The sequence below is a fragment of the Rhamphochromis longiceps genome, linkage group LG1 (assembly GCF_057381845.1).
Source record: "Rhamphochromis longiceps isolate RC_006_pf linkage group LG1, R_longiceps_female_GT1.1, whole genome shotgun sequence".
NCBI classification, from domain to species: Eukaryota; Metazoa; Chordata; class Actinopteri; order Cichliformes; family Cichlidae; genus Rhamphochromis; species Rhamphochromis longiceps.
The window spans coordinates 39,635,407-39,647,880 of NC_140557.1; the positions used below are offsets into that span (position 1 = coordinate 39,635,407).

At 40.8% G+C, this 12,474-nt stretch overlaps 1 protein-coding gene across 6 annotated transcripts in view; it reads right to left on the reverse strand.

Annotated features, from left to right (window-relative positions):
• LOC146679190 (serine/threonine-protein kinase BRSK2-like) overlaps nt 1-12,474 on the reverse strand; it is a 149,388-nt gene that overhangs the window by 72,903 nt on the left and 64,011 nt on the right. The window lies entirely within an intron of this gene.

Genomic DNA, 12,474 nt, shown 5'->3' on the forward strand with positions numbered 1-12,474 from the left:
TTTGTTTTGATGTATTTCAGAACAAAGATGAAAGAAAACCACAAATCCTGATACAGGATTTTTTTTCATAGTTTAAAAGGAACGATTTATAATACTACACACTGATCCCAAACCACACAACTGCATATTAACATTACATATAAATATATACATTTAAAAAAATAATGCATAGAATCAGACATATCTGTTTCTTTCACCAGAGTATGGGAACAAATAAGCCCACTTCAGAATCAGAATCAATTTCTTCAATATTTTGAGTTTTAGGATTTTACCTATGTTCTTGTTCTAGTTCTGTAGTTCTGCTGGTACTGCTGGTATTTTATTGCAGCACTGGTTCTGTTGCCTAACACAGCGGTTCCCAACCCCTGGGCCACGGACCGGTAGTGGTCCGTGAGTCGTTTGAGGCTCGGGTGTGAAATTTATGGTTTTCAGGGTTTTTATCGTAAACTTGGTTTCCCTGGGTCTTTTCCCGTGTTGTAGTCGTGTGTCTTATTTTGAAAGAAATATTTGCGCGTTACCATAGCGACCAGAGCGCATTAAGGGGCAGAGAGGAGGACGTTACTCTCAGTGTTGTTGGCGCATTTCAGGAGGACGCTGATAATAAAGTTACACAGTTAATTCACGTTTATTATTATATTTACAAATTACCACAGTTTTCGTATTGGTCGTATCAGCATCTGTCGGAGAGGCGGATGCTGTCCAAGATAAAGACAATGTTGGATAACACCTCCCACCCACTCCATGACATGTTGGTCAGTCACAGGAGCTCGTTCAGTGAGAGACTGAGATTACCGAAAAGCACCACTGAACGACACAGGAAATCATTCCTGCCTGTGGCCATCTCCCTGTACAACGCATCCACTTAACACACTGTTTGCTGCTACAACTACACATGTTTCTTTTCCAAATATTTATTTATAAGTGACTTATGTATGTATGTATGTATATATATGTATATATTGTACTATTCTTAGTTAGCGTATTGTCTGTCTTGTCTTAATGTTGGTTTAAAATGGAGCACTGTAACAAAAAATAATTTCCCCCAGGGATCAATAAAGTATTCTGATTCTGATTCTGATCATTTTATTTTGTTGTATTTATCGGCGACACCTTAAAGGACGGTCTGTGAAAATATTGTGTAATAATAATGGATTGCATTTATATAGCGCTTTTCTAGGCGCTCAAAGCACTTTACAATTCCACTATTCATTCACTCTCACATTCACACACTGGTGCAGGCAAACCACAGTTGTAGCCACAGCTGCCCTGGGGCAGACTGACAGAAGCTGCCATATCGCGCCATCGGCCCCTCTGGCCAACACCAGTAGGCGGTAGGGTAAAGTGTCTTGCCCAAGGACACAACGACCAGGACAGAGAGAGCTGGGGATCGAACCGGCAACCTTCCAGTTACAGATGAGCTTCCCAACCCCCGAGCCACGGTCGCATTAAACCGGTCTGTGGCGCAAAAAAGGTTGGGGACCGCTGTATCAGAGCATTGGTTCTGTTGCCTAACACATTCATTGACATAGGATCTGGAAGGAATATCTCTTTTATCCAAACAACAACTACTGCAACTGGTTACACATTAAAAGAAATATATGATAATTAATAAAACACTAAGACCCAGTAGCAGACTAAAAGTGAAGTTAATGATTCTAGTTTGCACATGTATAGCTGGCTTTACTACAAGCTGATATAAACTCAGCTTTGTTAACCACATGGATAAAAATGTCACCGGCTTACATCTCCCAGGTTTCTTTATCACTGTGTACTTCTGAGAGCTGCCCTGATGTTATTCCACCATTCCAACAGAAATGTCAACACATACTACCTTTATCTTATTACAGTCACAATGACTCCATTCATCTTTATCAAAGCTCCGACACCAGGGGACTATATTTTACTTTGTGCTGAAGGTCTTCAGACAGCAGTGGAAATGCCACTGTGCATATGCACCTCTTTATTACGTGGCGCTGCATATATATTTCACAGGAGATGAGTGTGTCACTATTTGAAAGGTGATTTCCCTGCGGTGGTTCACAAGGAAGCGAGCGGAGCCGCGAGCAGCGGGGGTCTCTGGGCCAATATGGCAGCCTGGGGGCTCTTTTATGTCACCAGTTAGAACTGAAATGGCTTCCTGCGTGACATTCGCCGAGTCTTATTGATCTTGCTGTCAGAGAGGCTCGAGGACGGCTACAACTGCTTGCCATAATTCAGGACTAAGAAAGCCCTATAAAGGTTGCTCTGTATGAACACATTCAACCCAACAAGTTATGATAGGTGCTATAGAGGAGAGTACTCTGTGAGAGCTGAGCAGAAAGTAGCAAACTAGGAAGCAGAGATACTGTACCTACAGCTTAAATGTCTTGAATCAGCTATTGCGTGCTTTCAGAAAATTATAATTTTTATTTTTAATGTGAGCATCAAGCAATTATTGTTCCACTTGCACAGCATCATAAAGGGCTCATGACTGGCGCTGAACATCAGAGGAAATAACCACCAACTTTGGTCTTTTTGGTAGGGCTGTGCGATATGACCAAAATCTCATATTTCGATATACGACATTTATTGTCCCGAAAACGATATAAATCACAAAAATGTTAAATTTTCTGTAAATTCTGTGAATCTCAGCCAACTCGACTCGAAGTGTTTCCAGCTGGGCGTCGTGTACCTGGAGTCGAGTGTTTTGACCGATGCATGAAACTGTACATTTTTAAGGCACAAGTTGGAATGGCCGCCATTGTCTTTGTGAGTATTTATTACACGCCGTGCGTCGGGGAAAAGTCTGTTCTAACATTTGGAGCGCCTGCCGGATCTTTTTTTTGCTTCTCATCCGTAAACTCTCTGCACACTCTTTCACGTGATTCTTGCATCGGTGGTAGAATTTAACACGCGTTTGTAATGACGCTAGTTCAGTTTACAACAGAGCTCATTCGCTCGGTCAGCAGATGGCAGTATCCTCGTACACTGGGGAGTAAACTGCCATTAAACGAACAGAAGAAGAAGAAAACATCTGCACATGCGCAGTAAGGATCGGGGAGGCCTGATCCGTAACTATCTTTTTATTTTTCGTTTTTGTCTACATTGTACTGAAATGCTTCATTATTGCAAGCATTTTAAGAGATACTTGTTATTCTTAACATCTTAACAGATACTCTGACCCATAACTATCGGAAAATGCTTTGAGCGGCAATAGTGGCCTTTTGCACGTGCGTGGTACGGATCGGGTTTACGGTACGGATCGGGTAGTGACAGGTCCCACATGCTGATATTACCGTCGTTGTTGCTAACGGCAACACGTAAAAACAGTCGCTTGTCCGTCCATAGTGTGGTTATTTTAAATATAAGAGAAAAAGAGAACTTTAAGAAATTAATATAGCCGCTACACTGACCATCAAAACCATGAAAAAATAAACAGTTTATTTTGCGACACCATGAAACAAACGATAGCGTGATATGAAACGACAGACGTTTTTATATCGTCATCTGATATATACCGTTATATCAAACAGCCCTACTTTTTGGTACAGTGATAACAAAGAGAAACATCCAAAGTAAAAGTCAGGAGAAACTCCCATCAAATAGTCCTAAAAAATTAATAAAGATGAAGAAACCAAACAAACACGAAAACTCCACCAGGTAAAACAAGCAAGTCACATGTTTAGCATAACTATGCGCTGTAGTAGTAGTAACCAGTGACAACCGGCGATGACCAAGCAGAAATCATAACTACGACTCTTTGCAATCACACCTTTACTGCTTTTGTAGAGGTTAAGTAGCACCCAGGTGCTGCCAATCAATTACACTTGATTACCTGATCATCCACCAGTATGACCACTGAGTTCTAGAAGTTAGTTGGTTTGGAGCATTCACCACAACCAGTACAGTGAATGCCCCACGAACTTCACCTTAAGGTCAGACTGTGCAATGGTCAGACAAATGGTAAAAAAGCCAAGACCTACATGTCAAAATCTAACATTCATAACTAACCTCCAGGCTTTGTTATCATACAATTAGAAAAGGACTGAGTAAGCATGGCTGGTTTAAGGTAGATGTCTTCTTTTTCTCTAAAAAGATGTGTGAGATTTCAGGTCTGTCAAGCTACATCTGAATAAACCACAAAATGTCTTTTGGACAGACAAGACCACAATGACGTCTGGTCATAACATACAGCGTTATGACCATAACGCACGGCTTGTTTTTCCACCGCATGTCCAGGGCACATTGAGGTAACCGAGTCAACCTTCAACTCCTTTTTATCCCAAAGCAGAGTGACATGCATGCGTCTGTTCAACAGCTAAAGCTTGGCTCATTGGGCCATGTAACAGGACACTGTTCCCAAGCACACCAGAAAATCTACAACAGAATGGCTGAAAAACAAAAGAATCAAGGTGGTACAACTGCCCGCTAAAAGTCCAGACCTCAACCCAACTGAAATGCTGTGGAGGGATATTTGGAGAGCTGTGCATACATGAATGCCCACAGTCCTAAATGAACTCAAACAATGACACAACAAAGAGTGGGCTAAAATTATGTGAGAGACTGATAAAGGCATATAGGAAATCGTTACATCAAGCTATTGTAGCTAAATGTGATTGTAAAAACTACTGAATCACAGAGTGTATTCCATTTTTTATGTTTTCTGACATGGAGTACCTCAGAATTGAAGATGTACTTTTTTTTTTTTTACCTTGACTGTACAGAGCAAACCATCTCTTGCATTGTAAAGTTCAGCACAGCAGTGCTATAAGAGAATGTCCCACAGGTTGTGGATCATCTTCCATTATGGAGGGTTACCTTATAATGTAGGCATTTTTCTTACATTGCCACTGAACTGGTCTTGTTCCACAAAATAAAAGAAAGTGAATGCATAATGCATATGTTGAACAGGAGCAGGAGCAATGCAAAATGCATTATTCCAAATTCATACCAGACTACAACTCCAAACAATCCAACGGTAAATTCCAATACATGTAATGGTTGCGTAAATGTCCATATATCTCTTACTTCCCAAAGGCACATTAAACAAACTGGTCACTTATTGATTATCATACTTGTTATTAGGCTCTCTTGCACAGCATGTCTTTATCCTGTCTTCCTTCTCTCACCCCAACCGGTCGCAGCAGATGGCCCCGCCCCTCCCTGAGCCTGGTTCTGTCAGGCTCAGGTTCCCACTGTCACCAAAGTGCTTGCTCATAGGCGGTCATATGATTGTTGGGTTTTTCTCTGTATGTATTATTATAGGGTCTACCTTACAATATAAAGCACCTTGAGGCGACTGTTGCGATTTGGCGCTATGTAAATAAAACTAAACTAAATTGAATTGCTTATTGTCATTTTGAGTTAGTTCTGCTGCTGAACTTCTCTCTGATCACATCACTCATTAGAAAACCTTTCCATGTGTATATGGCACATAAATCTAAGAAGTCTACCCAATGAAATGAGGTTTCTCACTGAAGTTGTAGTGCAGTAATGTTTCAGCCCCTGCACCTCTATGAAAGGTATTTAAAGTGTATGTTATAGCTACATGGGCCCAATGAAGGCGATAAAGATGACTCATTTCCACTAAAAACACAGCTGTGTCCCGATAGTCTTCTTCACAGTTTTTCCTCCGTCTTATAATTACTCCTCTGACACTGTAATGTGACTTTGTCTCAACAGAAAGCTATACGTTTTTAATTCTATACAGTATGAAAACAGTAAAAGCACTTTATGTTGAACAGTTTTCACTGTTTCTCTGTTCTTACAATCATAAAAAACAACTCCCAACTAGGCCCTTATGTAAAAACTTCTGACATTTCCATGTTACACAACAACCGCTGTTTCTCTCATTCCTGTATAATTCAGCAAGGAAGCGTCCGTAAAAGCTTGTACCTTTGCCGTTTGACACAGCCCCATCGATGTGCACACGCTGGTCTTTTTTGGTTATTTATGAAGGAAAGTTGAGTTTAGATCCTGGAACTTTACCCACCAGTCAAGGGACCCTATATGAAGTGTTATTCCTTTGGGAATAGTTCCATGAAATTGTGCTTAGATATTGAAGAATATTCCTTAAACTTTGTGCGAGAATGAGACATTTTCATGGCTTACATGGCACGTTTAATGGAGCTTTGGCAAATCTCGTACATTAGAACATTTTAAGATGACATTTTTACAAAATGCATTTAGACCTAGAGTCAGACAGTCCTCGTCAGTCATCTAAAGTACTCTATTAAATGTAATATTCTATCTATTAAATGCTTTTCTTAACAGGGAGAACATTTTGCATGCACTTAATGAAAGACTAAGAGATTTTTCAGCTTTTTCTTATGTTTTTAAAAAAATATAAGCATAATTTTAGCAGATGGTTTCTGAAGTAATTTATGTAATATGTGCATTATGTTACAAAGAGTTTCCTGCAAAGGAACCAGAAACCAGAAGATAAAAAATGCAAAAAATTATTTAAAGTATCAGAACAGCATAAATAACTGTACATTATGTTTTCGAGGTTAAATGATTTGGAAAATGCTGCTTGCTGGAAGGGGAAAAGTGCACAGCAGCCACAGTGGAAGCTTATTTCACATCACCTTCTGTGAGGCTGAGTGTGATGTGAAGTGTAGCGCTGCGATGTAAATATAAAGGACATTACAGGAGAGGAACATCATCAGCGAGTGTCGTACAATAAAATACAGTTTTCTCCTTTGCAACATGAAACATCCAGACGCACAAACATCAGAGACAACAATGGAAAGATGTGTGGGAGCTGAAGCTTTCACGACCTGTTTCATTGTTTAGGATTATGTTTTAAATGGTGCTGTCAGCGTTAATCTCGTTAAAATGACGTTAACGCCATAACCGCATTAACGCAGCAAATCTCCGTTAATGAGTTACTGTGGATCGTCCCGAGCATGAGGCGGCACGGCGTTAACGCCATGGGCGGCGGGCGGCCACAGTTTTGCTTATTGCATTTAAATATGACTTCAGGTGCCCGGTTAAGTCACGTTGGATAAATCGACATTAGCTTACAGCTTTTTATCTTTATTTTGAATTTCCCCCATCCATTATAGTCCAACAACAAACATGGAAGGATATGAAGTTTTAAAAATTACTGGCTTATATTACTTTTAACTCAAATTAAAGACATATGGATTTACATTTAGAATATATCTGATAGGTTTCCATAGTGCACTGTTAGCTCAAAACAATTATCCATCGCATTATCTTGACCACAGTTCAGCGGCTGGAGCCTATCCCAGCTGTCACAGGGCGTGAGACGGGATACAACCTGGACAGGTCACCATCACAGGGCCAACACTGAGACACAGACAGCCATTTACACCAACACACTTAAACTGAATTAGGATCAGCATGCATCTCCTGGGAGTACCCAGGACAACCCAGCAGATACGGGGGAATATGTAAAATCCTACAGAAAGAATCTATCCAGCTGGTAGATTCCTATCAGCAGTGTGCTGTGAATAACTGTCCCAGATTCCATTTCTTCAAAATGAAGTGGTAATGGACTAAAGAACACCTTTAAAACACAAACACTGACCGCTGCTGCTCCATGTTCAGTTTGAACTCATTCACTACGCAGACCTGAAGCTTCAACATTTCACAACGGAACAGCAGATTACAAATTTACTGTATTTTGACTCTTAAGAAAAGTGTTTTTAACTTACATGAACTCTGACGAATGAATCATTGCGACTGTTTGAAGCCACAACTGACTCAGTTTCATTGATTTCTCTCCCCTCGATCAGTTTGGTCCTCTGTGCTGAATCAGATCAATAATGTCCAGGACTTGTGAACTCTGCAGACCGAGCTTCTGCCAGAGGGGATGTGCCCTCGAGTCTTAAACTCCTGTCTCATTAAACCTTCTGTGTTTTCTCTCTGTGCTTTGGAGCTGAAAGCACAAATTGCTTTCAAAGTCCCAATTAAGGTTCTTTAATGAATACACACATATAATAAATCAGGCAGTGGAATCCAAAAAGTCAAAGACTACATGCGTATGGTTTTCAATGGCCACTTCTGGCATCTAATACATTTTAGATAAATAACGCAGGTCTGGGTTAGTTTCAGACTGAAAAGTTGTGTTCTGAATATTCTGAACAAGGCAGATTCAAGGCTATGACTGGAGTAATCTCCATAGCAACTCCTAATAAGACTCATGAGAATTGCAGTACTTAATGGTTTTGAGCAACTGAAAAATTACCATTTCTCACAAACAAAGCTAGAATATTTATAAATGGCATCTGTTAAATAACCCTCGGGTATGATTTACTCCTACAGGACTCTGATGTTATTGTTAGCTCTCCACATTAAAGCATTTAGAGGCCTAGGTCGATTAAAAACCCTAAAGAGAGTCTTTCCCTCCTTGTTTGAGGCTGTTGGACATTAAGCAGTGATTTTTGTTCGCTTGTAGCCTAATTGGAACCAACACATCAGCTGATAATTATTCTGACATGCTCAAGATAACGGCTGGAAATTCACTTTAATGAACTTCTGTGTCATTCCACCATCTATTTTCTAAAGTATGTATATAAGATATAAGCCTCGCTAATCTGCTTATTAGACAAAAATGGTGGTAATTTTTTAACCCACTCGATATTTCAAAACAGTTACATTTGAACTGAAACAGATGTTGTCGTTTGTCGGTAGTGAAATAACAAAGTAGCCAAAGGGCCGAGGCTCAGCCTGGGTTCAGCCTTTTTTTATATGATTTTTTGCTTTCTTCTGATTTTCAATGCAGCACCATATACCACCTCGCAACTGCAAGATTTCTCCAATCAGTTGGGGAATACACATTTTTCCCTGGCAACCAGTAGCTGCCAGATGGTTGCCAACTGGTCTCTGACTTTACCTTAAAATTCTGTCGTACTCTTTAATATAGTTGAGACAGCTGCAGCGCCCCCCTAAGGAAGACAAGTTTGCACTGGTTACTTTTAAAGACTAATACAACAGGAACAGCAGACTTTAACTTTCCATGAAGCTGATTGTAAATGACACAAACTTTCTCCTATGATGTGACAAAAATCTGAAAAACCTTAACTGTCAGCTAACAGTCAACTAACAGATCGGCTGTTTCTGGTGACCTCAGCAGTTACACACATGCACACACATCACCAAGTTATTTAGAGACGGTAATGTATGCATAAATATAGAATACACACTGTATGCTTCATACATGTTTACAGCGAGTACCACAGTTGAAACCAAGCACACCATTGTTTTTCTTGTGACATTACCAATAAGTTGCGTCACATGGCCCTCGTCCTATTGAAAAAACACAAGTTGTATCCAAGATGGCCGACTTCTAAATGGCCACCTTGGTCACCACCCATCTTGAGGAGTTTGCCCCCTCACATATACTAATGTGCCACAAACAGGACTTTAATATCACCAACCATTCCCATGTTATTACTGTGTATCCACATAAATGGCCCACCCTGTACTATCGTGACAACTCCCCTTACCTATAGTGAGGTATGGTGAACTGGAGGGCAATTGGATGCATATGATGACATAATTTACATTGATTGTCCCTGAGAACAAAAGAACCCTCTGTGATGTTGGCATTGGCACATTTTTTGGGAGACATTCCCAAATGAAGTTCACTGGCCAAACCTTTCTGACTCTGAGTGGGGCTCCTTCGCTCATACCTGCCTGACAGGACCGTATTAAGGACATCCACGCTGTATGTAAACATACAGATCCAATAATATAGCTTCTGGCTCACAGGCATAACTTGTACTTCCATATTTGTACCTCCTTATGTCATTTGAAACTTTTGTAATACAAATATCCACCATTGTAACAGGATATATCTAAATAAGAGTCAAGTGATAACTGAACTGAAAAGTGTAAAACTATTTTCTTTTTTGGTTCAGATACATTTTTTCTACCACGCAGCTCTCAGAACCCGGACCTACAGGCCACAGCCGGTCACCCACACATACTTCAAACTATGAAGTAACAGCCAAGTAAAGTCAGCAGTTAACAGTCTGATACTCATCACAGTTCAGGCAGCAATTTCACAAGGAGCGTGATTTAGACGCTGGCCCACTACGTATAGTTTCGATCTGTGAAAGTCAAAAGGCCTCCAAATCTTACCTTTAGAAGAGCCGACCACATGATAACGACACTCAGACCAAAACAGACAAGCAAGCACTAAGTGAAGATGATCCACGGATCCTGGAGTTTCTAAAAGTAAATGTATTCTTCGATATCGGTAAGGTTAGACTGCTGGAGTGGTGTTGATTGGACATGAAGCTCTATTGGCTGAATCCGCTCCCATGAGCTCATTGCGGGAGTGCTGCATAATGTTAAAATGTCACAGTCCTGCCCCTTTTGACGTTGGTGATGACAGTGGCACTGATGAATGCAACACAGAGAAAGATTCATCTAGCCACCACGGTGTCACCCACTGGTCCTGCTTTGAACCCTGAGGATGAGCATTTTCATTGTTGCCATCTTGGTGTCTCCTGTGATGGGTGATGGGCAGCTCAGACTGAATTTGGATGCCCATTGACTAATGACTTGGAACCAGTACACTGTTAACCAGTGAGTCCTTCTTTCTGACATTCAAAATATATGAATATAATTTACAAAATGGACTTAAGGTTCATTAAATGTGTCCCCAAACGAGGAATTTTCTTTTTGCAACCAAACTATTACCACCTCTGAAGTTGGTGTCCGTACCGCATAAAGACCTACTAAATCATCCATCTGTACAATCCTCACCGACTCCAGCTTCCTGTACATTCAACATTAACATCCTGAAGGGAGACATTTCTCATGCCAAGCTGCAGCACCGAATGCAAACGTGAAGCACAACAGCTTTGTGATACACAATACCAATCAGAGCCCGGCTGATGTATCGAGAGAGATCAAGAGAAAACTTTAAAATGGGAACTGTCAGTGGGGGGTGGGGGACAATGGGGCACAGAGAAAATGAGGGGAAAACGCTTGTCATTTAGCAGCAGACCTGCATGTGTGGGACTCAGCAGGACTCTGATGGAGTTTCCTGCTTGTCTGGGAGCCATCTGTATCTGTCCGACCAGATTGATGAGCACACTGCTTCTCATTTTTGAGTCAGATCTGCCAACCACTAAACACGAGTTCTGGCCTATTTACATCTTATTACAGAGATCGAGAACATCCTTTTCCCTCATACACACAAACAGAATAAACATAAGAGTCGATACGTATTCATTTCCCTGCCTTCATATCAACACAAGCACATATTGATTTATCCTCACGTCACCCCTGTAATTGCCCACCTCGCTGTCAATCATTTTGATGCAAACCCCTTTTGTTCCAACCAATCGTCTGAGTCAAATTCCCCCGCTGCTCTGGAACATTGATCGACTCCAGCCTCAGGTTTACCAAAAAGGCTGAGTGGTGAGTGGTCATCGTAGCAACCAGGCCTGGAGGAAATGCTCGATGTCATGGGTGCCAACTGAGCCTAATGAGATCATATATACAGAAATGGGCTTGAACATTGATTTCATACCATGAATGAAGCCTTGGACATAGTTTACTCACTCCTGGCTCCAGATCAGTACAAAAAAAATACTGAATTTCAATAGATCAGGTTTGGTGGGATAGCTGTGGTTTTGGGCTTTAGTTGATATTTGCAGCAACTGAATAAAAAACTGTGGCGTTCCTGAGAAACAGAAGATCTAGTCAGAGACATTTCAGTCCAGGCATTTTTTAAAGCAAAGTTCTAGATGTTCCCTGGATTTCAGGTTTGTAATGTCAAACTTAACACGCGCATAGAAAAAGAAAAACACTCATCTGTAACTGTGATATCAGGATTGCATTCGTTTTACTCAAGAACAGGGAAAAGAAAGATTCAGAAAGATTTCTGACCAGTCAAAACTCGCTCAGCACTCGAGCTGACTTCGATCGGGCCAAGTTGATCTAATATTAATGTCTCAAGATGTCCTGCTTATTAATGGACAAAAAATGTCGCCAACATAACTGACAGAAATCTTTTGGTTTCTTCGTCCAATCAACAGAAAACCTAACACAATATATTTAGTTGTGTTTTGTTTACGATGAAACAAATCCGACTGAAAGGAATGTGAGGACACCAATGAGAACCAAATGGGTCCAAAGATATTTACGGTGATTTTCAAACTAAAACCTAAACAAATGGAGACAAACGCAGTGCAGACAGCAGCCTGATCGTCCACCAATTAATGCGTTTCGTTGTTCCCTCTGCTTTGGTTGGATTAATCTCTCCATCTGTGTCAAAAAAATATATTTTTCCCCCGCAGCGATGATAGCGACACACCAGGTGATAACAGCTGATGGAAAGGTCATCCTGAATCATTGCAGTTATATATTGACAAAGCAGACCGGTGACATTCAGCAATTCAGCATCCTTCTGTCAGCCTTCATTAGGATGTATACGTATCAACTCTAACAGCCGAGCCAAAGACACCGGGCAACAGCTGATAGCTCAGACATCCAATCACCCCTCGACTG